We start from the raw sequence: 13,340 nt of genomic DNA, 5'->3' as shown, positions 1-13,340 counted from the left end.
TGATTTTGAATTGCATCTTCACAACAGAGCAGGACATAAAAAATGTTGTTGTTGAGTTTATTGTTTTTTTAACACCCGATGTTTATTGCCGCGATTTTACAGCAGTGGGCTATGCCAAATTTCCAGGTGGCAATGCTTATATTTGTAGAATGAAGTAGCCTTGAACTCAAATAGTAAAAGAAAATACCGTGAAAATTCTCATTTAATTTTTTTTTCAGTACAATCTGCAAAATCTATTTTTGCGTGTGCCATTTTGCTAATCAGCTCCATTTTGTTATTACGTGCTAGTATTAAAAACATTTTTTTTTTTAAAACAATAACAAAAACCACAGCACCAAAACTGACTGGGAATTAAACATTTTCACATTTCATTTTGTTTTCAGATTCCCGCCTCTCTCTCCCTCCCTCCCTCCCTCCCCCCCCCCCCCGACGTGAGGCGGAGTTAACGTGTGTGCGCTCCCCATGTGCACTTCTTGCACTTGTCAGTCGCACTGTGCAAGAAGCCGCACACCACTCGGAGTTGTCCGACACTGGCTGCGCACTTTTATTTATTTTTGCGGCGCAAAATTTGCACCTTTTTGAGGATCTGTCTTACATAAAAAAAAGCGGACTTGGGCTTTTAATTGTCTTGTTTTATTTGGACGATATGAACTTGAGTGAGGAGGAGAATCCGGGAGTGCAAGTAAGTGCGACGTTGTCCGCTTTTTGTGTATTTTGAGACACTTTCTTTGCATTAGAGGGGTGCGAGTGAGGACGTAGTGTTCATATATGATAATAAACATTATTATTTTCAATCTTATTCCACAACATGTCGTTGTAGAATAATATTCAAGATTTAAAAAAAATATGTTTATTATCAACAAGGGAAGAAACATGGTACCGCACAATTAGGTCCAATATAAGCAGAGCTGCATGATGCTACACCTCGTGCGTGCGTGCGTGCGTGCGTGCGCGTCCTCGCTCATCTCTGCGCGGCCCCTTTAAGAAAGACGACAGGCTTAGTTGCTGTCTTTGGTTATCTAGCTGTATGAGTTTTAATTTCATAAAGCTAGAGAACCGAAAGTACCAACTGACGCCGAACACTTCGCCGAAAAAAACCCCCGACGGCGCACCGGAGGCTCTCCGGACCGGAGGACTCGCTCAAGGCAGCATCCGGCCCAGAGGATGCTCAAGAAAGGAAAATGAGGAGGAGGATGTTAAATACGCGCCACAAAAGAAGACTGAATGATTCTCTTGACGATGGTTCGGTCCGGTCCATTCCGTGCGTCCGATCCGCATTCGGGGGAAGACTCAAAAGCGATTCATGAATCGTGTCGCCTTCAAGACACAAAAGGAGCCGTTTTGCGCGCATGTGGGCGACTTGGAACTTGTCAGCACGCGAATGAGCGTTTAAAAGGTGTGATCATGTCACGGGAACGAAGACGTGGAAAGTGTTCAAAGGCGCCACGTGATTGGCCAGTCCGGGGGACACGTGATGTTGTCGGCAGCAGCCGCCATCTTTCATACATTTTTGTTTATTCCATCTTATTACAGTTACAGGGTCATCACAAGATAGCGAATGTGACGTCATTTTGCATATACCTGTTCTAGGATTTTGTTTTTTTAATTTGTCTTAATACATATTTGACTAATTTTCAGTCCATTCAGTCTATTTATTGCCACCCCCAGTTGAAGTTTGAACATAAACAACAGATTTACGTGTTCTGTCTTCTTGTCTTTAGCCAACTTAATGCTAACGCCCACAGATGGGCTAACGAAGCTAGCATCGATGTTGCAGAAGTTACACTTGAAAAACAGTTGGGTCCAAAATAACCCAATTTGGGTAAAAAAAAAACAAAAAAACAAATTGGGTCATGTGTGCAAAAACAAACATTTGGTTGTTAGTCGTTCAAATAGAGCCATATGGATCGGTCTCTTTTTTAACCCAAATTGGGTTATTTTGGACCCAACTGTAGACAATCAATATAACAATACTCACAGGTATCTATTTGTTATCCACTGTGAAAACAATTACAGTAATATTATTGCAGTTTACAGAGTCATTTAGTTGTGAAACTCTTCTTTGTGTATTATTCTGTATATCTACTGCAGTGGTGTCCAAACTATGGCCCAGGGGCCATTTGCAGCCAGCCGTCCTTTTTTTGGCGGCCCACAACATTTGTTAAAAAAAATAATCATTGAGATGGGCGACAAAACTTGGGGTTGGGGTGCAAAGTGATTCATTTTAATGGGAAAATACGTCAATGTTGTTTCATAGTTTACATGTTTTATACGGACCCCCAAATCATGGCAAATTGGTATTTTCCTCACGTAACATTAAATGTCGACTCCTGTATGCTCTCCCCAAAGTCTGGTTTTGTTTCCACCGAGTACGACACTTTGCATATCAGCACACGACATATTACATCACCCGTTCCGACCTCATCATCCAAACCCAATCTTGTTTTTGAACCGCATTTAATCCAGGGGATTATTTTGGGACCACGCGTGACGCTTGATCTATTCTTGGAGTGGAATCAGATGAGTGAACATCCCTCAAGTCCCAGCGTGCTCCATTTAGAGCATGACTGACAATATTTTCGATGTGAGCGATTTCGAGTGTGACCGGCTGCGTGTGATTGTTTTACATGGAACACGCGGCATCTTGCACTGTTCCGTTTTTGTATCTTAGCAACCGATGAAGCAGCCATTTTGTTCTTATTACATCATGTGTGTTGTCAAACATGACAGTTTTTTTGTTTGATCATTTTCTGCTTTAGCTTCCCTGTGTGCTAGCATTAGCTTCCCTGTGTGCTAGCATTAGCTTCCCTGTGTGCTAACATTGTGTTTTTGTTTTCCTTTGGAAGGAGAATGCCAAAGTCATCCTTCCTAAAGTTGGCCTCTGAAGCCGGCAGGCCAGCGGCGATGGCGAGGGGCTTGTCCGTCAGCCTGCAGGTACGCGTGCGCTTCAGCTGTCATTTACAGTCTTGCTTTTGATAGTTTGCGCTTGGAGGTCAAACGGAAAGATGCTCCAGGCTTCTTCGCGGGATTAGGTGCGAGTGTGTGTGTTTCTTGAGCCACTGATACCATAGTTGCTCGTCTTCGTTTTAGCTATACAGTGTTACCTTGATTTAAAAACATTTTTTAGATCATGTAACGCTCCATAATCCACAGATAGGAGGGTAGAAAAAATGACACTTAGTTATTGCAGCCACAGTGACAGGCAAACGTGCTGGGGGGGGGGGGGGGGGGGGGAACGAAAACTAGTAGTCAGTGGGGATTCCTGGGAGAGCCACGAGGTAGGACGGTGAGGGGCAGACAGGCTCGGCATCTGGCAATGAGTGAGTGACCAGGAGAGCCGTAAATTGGTGGGTAGCTGACGGGACTGGCAGAGGTGGGCGGGGCTTGAGAGTGGAGAGGTGAGTGGAAAAACACTGAGGGTGACTAATGGTGCCAAACAGTCAAGCACCACATACAAACTGGCATCGCCAGGAGCTGCTGTCTCATGGCCAAATGCTCACATTGATGTCACACACACTTTAAAGACACGCATTCAACACGGATTCTACAGTATGTATTAAGGCTGAAGGATTTTGAAAAATAATCGAATTGTGATTTTTTCCCCCCCTCCTCAATATTGCAATTGCGATTTAATATGCCATCATTTTTTTTTCAAGGTCCTCTCTACATACATATGTATACAAACACAATTAATGGATTCCTTTATTTAACCAGGTAGGTAAGTTGAGATTCATTTTTTAGTTACTATGACAACCTGTATTCCAATAACAATAAACAATATAAAATTTATTACAGTATACATACTTGTAAATATTTTTGTTTTTATAGGTCAGGTATACGGCAAATTAAAGACAACTCAACCATGGATTAATATGAAATACATTTATTTATAGAAGTTACCTGCATGTGCATTTTTACTAAGAATCTAGATAAAATTGTCGATAAAGGAATTTTATTTTAGCCACTATGGCATTTTCAAGGGACAAGACACTGAAAATAATGGAGATACAATTTAATAAAAAAAAGAAAAAATAAAAGCAAGGAGGGTGTTTAAATCAAAACCTGATATCTGCTTTGAAAGAAGTTTCTCCACATTTGTCCTCAGGCGAGGTTTACACACATGAACCGGCAGTTATCATCTGCTTCATGTAACTGCCCGCCCCAACACCGCCTCCCACCGCAGACATCTTGCTTTGTCTCACAGCAAAAGTGATAATACAACATCAGCGAGAGAGGAACGAGGACTGCTTCCTCATCCTAAAACAAATATATGCAAGCTTATCGTTACATAGACGGCATATTCTATATATATTGTGTTTGAAGTCTCCTGGTAACTATGAACCCACTTTTAATTTGCCTTGGCGGAGGTCCACTCTCTAAAGACTGACTTTTAACTCATTCACTGCCATTGACGACTATAGACGTCAAAAATGAATTTTAACTATTAGTTTCACATTTTTTTCCACTTTTGTTAACAAGAGTATGAAAACCTAGAATTTTTTTTAGAACAGATATAAAATTTGAGATTGATCTTGAGTTAGCTAGTAAAGTCATGTGATTAATTACAATTAGAAATTGTAATCGCCTAATGTCCCTAATATAAAAAAAAGAAGAAAAGATTAAAAAAAATTAGGGGCGTCAGACGATTAATTTTTTTTAATTGTAATTAATCGATTAATCACAATTTTTTTATCTGTTATAACTGCACAATAAAAAATTCTAGGTTTTCATACTCTTATTAACAAAGTGGGGGGAAAAAAATGTGAAACTAATATAGTTCAAATGAATTTTTGACGTCTATAGCCGTCAATGGCAGTGAATGAGTTAATGAATTATATATGCTTATTATAGATAAGCGTATATAATTGCTAAAACAGCAAAGCTAACGGTTGTGCAGTTATATACAATGTGTAAACTAAACACATTTGTTTCTGCTTTTAACTATTGACCCCCCCCCCCCCCCTCACACACTCACACCTCTTTCATTGTCATGCAGTCAGCGTTTGATCCCTTTAAGCACGATGATCCTATTTGTCAGGTAGCGAGTGTGGTCGGTGGTGAGGGGGGGGGGGGGGGGGGGGGGGGGGGGGGGGTTCGGTGGCGGGGAGGTGGCCGTGTAATCTTTGCCGCGCTTCCTTGATCCCGTTAGGCCAGCGCGGCGGTCGACGTTTGGGAGCCGCTCATGTGGAAAGAGCATTTGGGTGGCTCTGTCCTTTCCGTCATTAATGCCTCCACGCCGCAACCTCCTCGTTCTTGTCGGACACGCTCGCCACAAAAAGGTGGCGCGCCGTCATTCAGCCACGCCGACGCCGACACGTCCACCTTGCGTACATTTGGCGGAATTATTTGCCGCTTGGACTTTATTCCAACATTCCATCCCCCCCACTTATGCTCTTCTCTCCCCCCCCCCCCTCCTCGGCATTAAGAATTAAACAAAGTGGATATTATCGCCAAGGTCAAATCTTGACGGTTCCGCAACCTTGACGCTCAATAGAAAGCTCAGTTATTCAAATTTGCCACCGAGTTCTTTGAGTTGGGCCGATTTTCCCAAGCTCGCCATTAGCATATGCAAGGAACGGGCCGGCGCTGCCGTTTTCTAAAGTGGATGTAAATTATAACCTCCGTATTATACAGGCTGATGGCAGATAAATCTCTGCAGTAATGCATTGCAGGAAGTGGGGGCGGGGGCGGCAATGTGCGTATATGTATGAGTGGGTGAGCTACTGTACAATAGCCGCTGGCAGATGGAATACACGGCGGCGGCGGCGGCAGCAGCAGCAGCAGCAGCAAAGCGCTTGCTCAACTTTCTTTGCAGCAAAGCAGAAATGTCAGAAATTCTCCTCAAAGTGTCCGCACGCCGCCGCCGCCGCGCTAGACAAATATTAACACAAGGAGATTAACAAAGTGAAATTTGCACTTGTTGGCTCCAAAAGGGCCTCAGCAGCAAAGTGGGGACCTCTTTGGAATCTCTATGCAAACCATGGCTCGAATAATAACATGTATTTATGAAGGGATGAGGAAAGTGGGGGGGGCAAGGGTGTGTGTGTGTGGGGGGGGGGGGCGCTTTTGAAAGCCACTAGGCCGCAGCATGAATAGGATTGAAGGGGAGGCTGTGTGTGTGTGTGTGTGTGTGTGTGGGGGGGGTCCTAGTCGGACAAGGGTAAGAGGGGGTCTAAAGGGGCCCCCCCCCCCCAGCAGTCTAGGCCTCAGCCGAGGCAGCTGTGAAAAGGGGGTCCCGTCTTTTTCCCACGCCCAGCAAGACGCGCAAACACTGCCGCAACTCGCTCGGGTCAAGTCCCATCACTGATATATACACTCGCGCACACACGCGGGGGGGGGGGGGGGGGGGGATTGGTGTGTGTGTGTGTGTGTGTGTGTGTGTGGGGGGGCAGTTTGTGCATGCGTGCAAATTAACAAGCTGGCTGCTGTGACATGTGGGACACCTGCCAGTCCCCCACAATGCTTTGCACTCGCTCTTGTTCCGCAAGGGCCTGACGAGACAACAATTAGGTCATAACTTCAACTTGAACTTAAAATTCGTCTGCGGATTCAACAAAGCCTAGATTAGAGGCGCCAAGCCTGAAATATTTACACTGCAGGACAAGCTAGCTAAAGTGTTGTCCTTATTGTCTATTTGTGTTGATTGAAAATGTTGATTCATATTGTTGAGAATGACTTAATTGTTTTTACATTATATTATATATCACTTGCGCGGGGCCGAAACCTTGACCCTCCAAAATTGTCACTTTTCAGGAGACCGCAAAAAAACAATATGTTTGTTCAACCATTAACATTGCATCATCAAAGATGGCAATCCTTTTTTTGACACGTTTGAAATTGAAGGGATCGGTCGGTATTTCGCGCAAATGACAAAAATGTCCACACGTGTGTACTGACCCAAAAGTACAGATTTTTTTTGAAAAATATGAAATTTGCCAAATTGTGACTTTGAGATTTATCTCCTAATACGCATCTCGATAGGGTTCAAGGACGGTTCGTTCTAAAGTCGAACGAATAGATTTGGTTTGATTCAGCAGGATTTCGATTCGATTCGATAGTTTACGGCTCAGTTTGAGAAGGTGCGATGCAGAAAAGTTCTTGCTGCCATTGTACGATATGAATGAACTTTTCAGTACGTTACTGTAAATGTGACATTTCCTCCAAATATATATATATATATATATATATATATATATATATATATATATATATATATATATATATATATATATATATATATATATATATATATATATATATATATATATATATATATAAATAAAAGATGAGTCAGTAAGTGATTCAATTGGATTCCATGCACTTGCTTCTTTTAAATCAAAACAGATTTTCTTTCCTTTTTTTTTTATTTTCTGGAGATTTTTTTTTTTTTGATTTTCTGATTCAAATCAGTTTGTCTACAACTAATAAAGATTTTTCTGCCACCAATTACTATACGTGCAGCCTGCACGGTACATAAAATGGATGACACATTCATATTTGTAATTGTCAAGAGATAAAAGAAGGAATAAAACACTTGATTGGATAAATAATAATTAAAACTCTTTGACTGCCAAAAACGTTAAATAACGTTTAGTAAAATCCTATGGAGGAGTGCCAAAGACGTTAAAAGACGTTTGTTTCAAAACAGAGGTGAAACTAACCATTTTCTATTGTTGATTACTCAAAAACGGAATAAGGTAGAAACAAACTTTTTTTTCTGATGAAAGATGAGAGTTCAATCTTTCATTTGGTAGTATGTGTGTTTCCATAGTCCAAACACAACATTTTCTGTGGACCTTGAAAGATCAGTCAAAATGCTTAAATCGGCTGGCACTGGCGACATCCCGTTTCTGAAAACGTCTGGCAGTGAAAGAGTTATTAATACAGTTATGCGTGAAAGGTCACATACCCTTGTTGTATGTAAATTGTAAATGTACAAAAGCTAAACCTCTTAATGACACATTAATGCTATGAATTTTTCACCAAAATTCACGAGCACATCTCTGCTCGCGTCAAATCCAAACTTTGAAAATATCAAAAACAATTGCCGCAGCATTTTGGATTTTATGGGCATTAAGCCTTTTTTTTTTCTCACCATACAGTGTGCTCATAAGTTTTCAAGCACAACTGTATGTCTTTTATGTTCATATGTTCAAATAATGAAACAATCTGTCATTCGAACCCGTTTGCTTGCATGCAAACAACTTCAGTCTACAGGCTTTGAAACCATAAGTGGGCCTCTCAGTCCCTCTACAAATGTAGAGAAGTGACAAAAAAAAAACTGTTAAAAATAGTTCATCTTTACTTAACTGGACAAAGAGCAATTTCTGGAGAAATTGTGCGCGAATGCTAAAAGCTAAATGCTAATATTTGAATGCATGTGGAATGCTTATGCAGTAAACTGAGGATAAATTCTGTGAAAATTATAAATGATTAATTGTAGTTGAATGACAAAGTGCAACCGGTCTAAGAGGGGATTCAATGGGGGGGGGGCGATGTTGGTGGGGGGGGGGGATTCTCCTGTTTACTGGTTAATGCTCCGCCGCACTACCAACCAAATCACAGCTGACTTGTGGAAACAAACAAAATATTTTGTAATGGTATTGAAGGAAATTCCCACGATGACGTGAATTTTTAGATCAAGTTGAAATTTGAACGGTGTAAATCAAATGTATTATGCGAGCGGAATAAAATTCGATAAAAAAAAAAAAAAAAAAACGGTTAGAAACAACAGCATTTAAATAAAAGTTTAAAAAAGTCCAAACGAATTTGTAGTACTGTCAATTCTACACAATATTGCATAACTTGGCACAGAAAAATCCCAATGAAAGCAAAGCGCAGATACCTGAAAAAGTCGAGTGTCAACCACTGCGACGGCAAGTAAATCTCGACGTCGAATTTTTTTTTTACTTTTTGGCAAATGTTCCTCAGTTCGCCATGACGTTCTGTTGCCGTTTGAGGGCGGAGCTGAAAGACATTTTCAAGAGAGGACAACACTCATCATTCCCTGGCTGTGCTCCTCTAAAAACAATTAGCTTTGCACAAAAGCAAAGAAGGTCAAAAACATCAGGCAGGTACGAAAGCAGCCTCGCATTTGGGGAGGATTTGCTCTTTCCATTATCGCGCCGCCGTTTAAAAGCTTCTGGAGGAGCTTTTTACAAATGTCGGCAGCAGCTGCTCTTTTGGCGCCGAGAGGCTCGTCGTCCTCCGGCCGCCAACGCCAATCACCGTGGAGCCGCACTCCGCCACAAGCTAACACCGCACACGCTCAGGCCGCTCAAGCTCGTTTAGTTCTCGCTGCTTTTAATTCCGCGCCAGCTCTCGTCTTCTTTTGTTACTTTGCTCTCCCATCCGTCCTCCTCGTTATCATTTTCCCTCCTATTCAGATGAGTTTCCAATGGAGTGGGGGGGAGCCTCCTAATTAGCTCTGTAAAGATGCTTTTGTGGACGTCGTGTGCATTGAGAGCGGATGCATGACAGCCCGAGTGTTAGCACGGAGCCGCCGTGTATGGCGCCATAATGAGGTTTGTTAGCCGAGCGCGCGTCCCGCCGTTTGGGCCACCTTTGAAGCGGCGCGCGTGCGTGCGTGCGTGCGTGAAGAGAGCCAGAAGTGTTTGGAGCAGACCACGATGCAGATGATGACGAAGATGAGGATGATGATGATGATGATGATGATGAGCAGATGACACAGACTGTTGACATGAACAGAGACACTAACTGTTGGTTGGAACTAGAACAGAAGGATTGTAATAACCTCAGACTTCGAGATTTACTCTTTATTACAACATCGATTAAGCGTCATAATTGTTTTAAAAACCCAATGATTTCCGCCACCGTGACTGCCTGGTGGAAGGCACTAGAAATGACAAAAGCCCAAGTGGAGCCCTGTGGGCTTTCTCCCCTATGGCATAACCCCGACTTTCAACTTAACAACCAACCGTTTCATTTAGGTGTGTGGGAGCAGAAAGGAATTACACATCTCCACCATCTCTTCTCAGATAATATGTTTATATCATATACATCCTTGCTCCAAAAATACAATATAAAAAACGGAAATTTTTTACATTATCTACAAGTTAAAAATATGATAAAGAAAAAAATTCGGGGTACGCTCCAACCGCCTGTTTTAGCTAAAGATATTAACAAGCTTTCTCCGACAACAACAAAAAAACTTTCAAAAATATATAAGTTACTTTCATATACTGATAAAATGTCTTTACCCATCTCGAAATGGGAGACAGATTTGTCTATAGCACCGGAATCTGACTTTTGGATTCAAGTTTGTGAAAACGCATTTAAAATGACAAAACACACAAATTTACAACTTATCCAATTATTATTATTAATAATAAATTATTCACAGAACATACATTACTCAATATATGATGAAGAAAATGGGACTCTCAGACTCCGACATTTGTCTCCAATGCTTACAAAACACTACAGACACTTATGTTCATGCTTTATGGTTATGTACTCCGGTTATGTATTTCTGGACTAAAGTCTTAGAAAAACTTTCCGCTATTTTGGACTGTAGGATACCTTTATCCAACAACTTTTTACAACAACTGACTTACCACATAAACAATTTCAATCTACACTTGTAGCCCTTACTATCGCTAAAAAAACAATTCTTGTTAACTGGAAAAATAAACAAACTCTGAATATCGACCAATGGTCTAACCTCCTCATAAATCACATTTTAATGGAAAAAATATCTGCCTCAAATAAAAACCAAATATCAAGATTTATAGAAACATGGTCTACGTATATAGAATTTTTTAACCTAATTCCGGTTACTTAATTCTGTCTGTTAGCGAGAGCCACTACATCGTGATAACTTACATTGATGTTTCTGCATCTGGCAATTTATTATTATATTATATTATTAGTATGGGATTTTTTTTAATGGGCTTTAGGTGAACTGATGAATACACACACGCTCGCACGCACACACACACAAAAAAAGTATATATATATATATATATGTATATATATATATATATATATATATATATATATATATATATATATATATATATATATATATATATATATATATATATATATATATATATATATATATATATGTGTATATGTATATATATATATATATATATATATATATGTGTATATGTATATATATATATGTGTGTATATGTATATATATATGTATTTGTATTTAAAAAAAAAAAAAAAAAAACATTAAATTTTTTTTAATTGATTTGTTGGATTTTTTTTTAAAAAAAGGAGAGCAATGATGATGTCAAATCGAATGAACAATACTGAGCTCTCCTGTAAGAAAAAAAAAAAAAAAAAAGATGATGATGATGCGTCACACGTGGACCAGAAGACGAGCGTCACAGCTTTGAGAGTTTGTTTGTGCACATTTTCTGGCGGGGAAATGTTTTTGTTCCTCACGTCTTCAAAAGACAGTTTGGGAGAAAGTACAAAATAATAGAAGTCACCTCCGCTGCGGAGTTTATGCTTTCATTCCATTTGTTAGCTTATTAGCGAGCACCGCAGGGGGGAAAAAATGCCAGCAAACTTTGTGGGGTGTACCGTTGATCACAAAAAGAGCTTTTACATTTTGATGCAGATCCAAGTACGTTTTTTTTTTTTTTTTTTTAAAGCTAATTTGTTTCTCTAAATGTTGCCGGAACCTAATTTTTTTCTTTTTAAATTATGTCATTTTTAGACCCTGATTCAATTTTAGCACGTTAACATTAAAAATGTTTCTAACACACACAGTCACCAAAAATTCTTAAATTTTTCTTTAAATGTGAATAATTACGCTCTAAAAAAATGTTGGGTAAAAAATAATCCAATATGGGACCCCAAATGTTGGGTTAAAATGAATAACCCAATAAACAAGCCCAATAATTGGGTTGTTTTGTACAGACCCCAAATTGGGTTTTGTGAGCTATTCATTTGACCCAATTTTTGGGTTAAATGAATAACCCAAAACTGTTTCATTTTTGACCCATATTGTCTTATTTGTGGCCCAACTGTTTAAAGGCAAGGCAACTTTATTTATATTATTTATAGTTTGAGACAAGGCACCCATTAGAAAAAACTTCACATTACAACGCCCCCCGCCCCCAAAAAAGTCACAAAAAAGTGTGGATCCTGGGAAAAAATTATGATCGCATCTCAATTTACTCACAAATAGACATAATGCGAGCTTGTTTAAGTCAACACAAAGTTTCTGTTGTGCTTTTCACATGTCATTATTCGGCCTGTTTCTATAGGTCGTTGGCAGAGATAGCTGAACAAAGATATATTTTTATTCAATAAAAAAAAAAAAATGGCACATGACACTACAAGTCCCAGAATGCACAGCAATAGCTGTATTGTCACATTGGCCATGCTAGTCTGGTCGGAGTGCCACTGACCAAGTAGCTCTTTTTAATTGAGATTACGTAGAAACTCCTTTTCAAACATAAATTTGTGCTTCAGAATGCAAATGAAGTATGTTGTTGGTTGTTCCTGGTACTACTTGTGGGAACGTGTATATTGCTGCTGTGACAACTTCATTTCCCTCCCGGGATTAAAAAAAACAACAACTCAAAGGTCTGTCTGTATCTAGCTAGTATAGCATTAGCTAAGCTCTGTAATGACACCCGTGTTCTCCTCTTTTGTCGTTTGTTAACATATTACTGATGGATGTTTTTTCACATCTTTAAATAAAAAAACAATCTGTAGTGTCCTCAAATTTATGTGGATTGTATGTAAAATAAAAATAATTGTTTTGCGTTAAAACAGTTTGAACATCGTTCTCCAAATTTGTGTCTTTACGTCCAAATTCGAGCTCATATGTTTTCACAAATCAATACTAGTGGTAAATATCCACATGATCTGTAGCTTTACGAAATTATTAACCATTCCGAAGTGCTGAAAATAGCTTCAGAGCAAGTCTCTTGACACTTCAACAGTCAACAGTCCACCTTATTGACTGCAGGAGCCTCGCGGTAGTTTGTCATCTTGATTTAAAGTCTGTATTTTGACAAAATAAATAATATGAATGAAATAAATAGCACAATTAGATTTGAGAATGCTTGTTTAGTAAAAAAAAAAATATATATATTTTTTTAAGATAGCGGTAATGTTTTAGGTGCAGAAGGAACCCTGTCAGCCATAAATGTAATTAATTTCCACCTCCTATCACACATCGTTGTTTTTTTTATTGCATCGCTCAAGGCTCATAGGCCTTTGAAAAAGTGTTTGGGAGCTGGCACTTTTGTAATTATGATTGTGCGGAGGTTTTGCGTTGATGTTAGTGTGCAACTGTATATGATATAAAGTATAAGACCAACTTGTCAGATAACTTTGCTTAAATT

The 13,340-nt window shown here is 39.6% G+C and overlaps 1 long non-coding RNA gene across 2 annotated transcripts in view; it reads left to right on the top strand.

Moving 5' to 3' along the window:
* The first annotated feature begins 466 nt into the window (after positions 1 to 466).
* LOC144044754 (uncharacterized) overlaps positions 467 to 13,340 on the top strand; it is a 37,380-nt gene continuing 24,506 nt past the window's right edge. For both annotated transcript variants that reach the window (XR_013291347.1, XR_013291348.1), the window contains exons 1-2: positions 467 to 682; positions 2,847 to 2,934. This is a non-coding gene — a long non-coding RNA (uncharacterized LOC144044754). The remainder of the gene's footprint in view (positions 683 to 2,846; positions 2,935 to 13,340) is intronic.

The sequence above is a fragment of the Vanacampus margaritifer genome, chromosome 2 (assembly GCF_051991255.1).
Source record: "Vanacampus margaritifer isolate UIUO_Vmar chromosome 2, RoL_Vmar_1.0, whole genome shotgun sequence".
Taxonomy (NCBI): domain Eukaryota; kingdom Metazoa; phylum Chordata; class Actinopteri; order Syngnathiformes; family Syngnathidae; genus Vanacampus; species Vanacampus margaritifer.
This window is presented reverse-complemented; position numbering and strand designations above follow the sequence as displayed.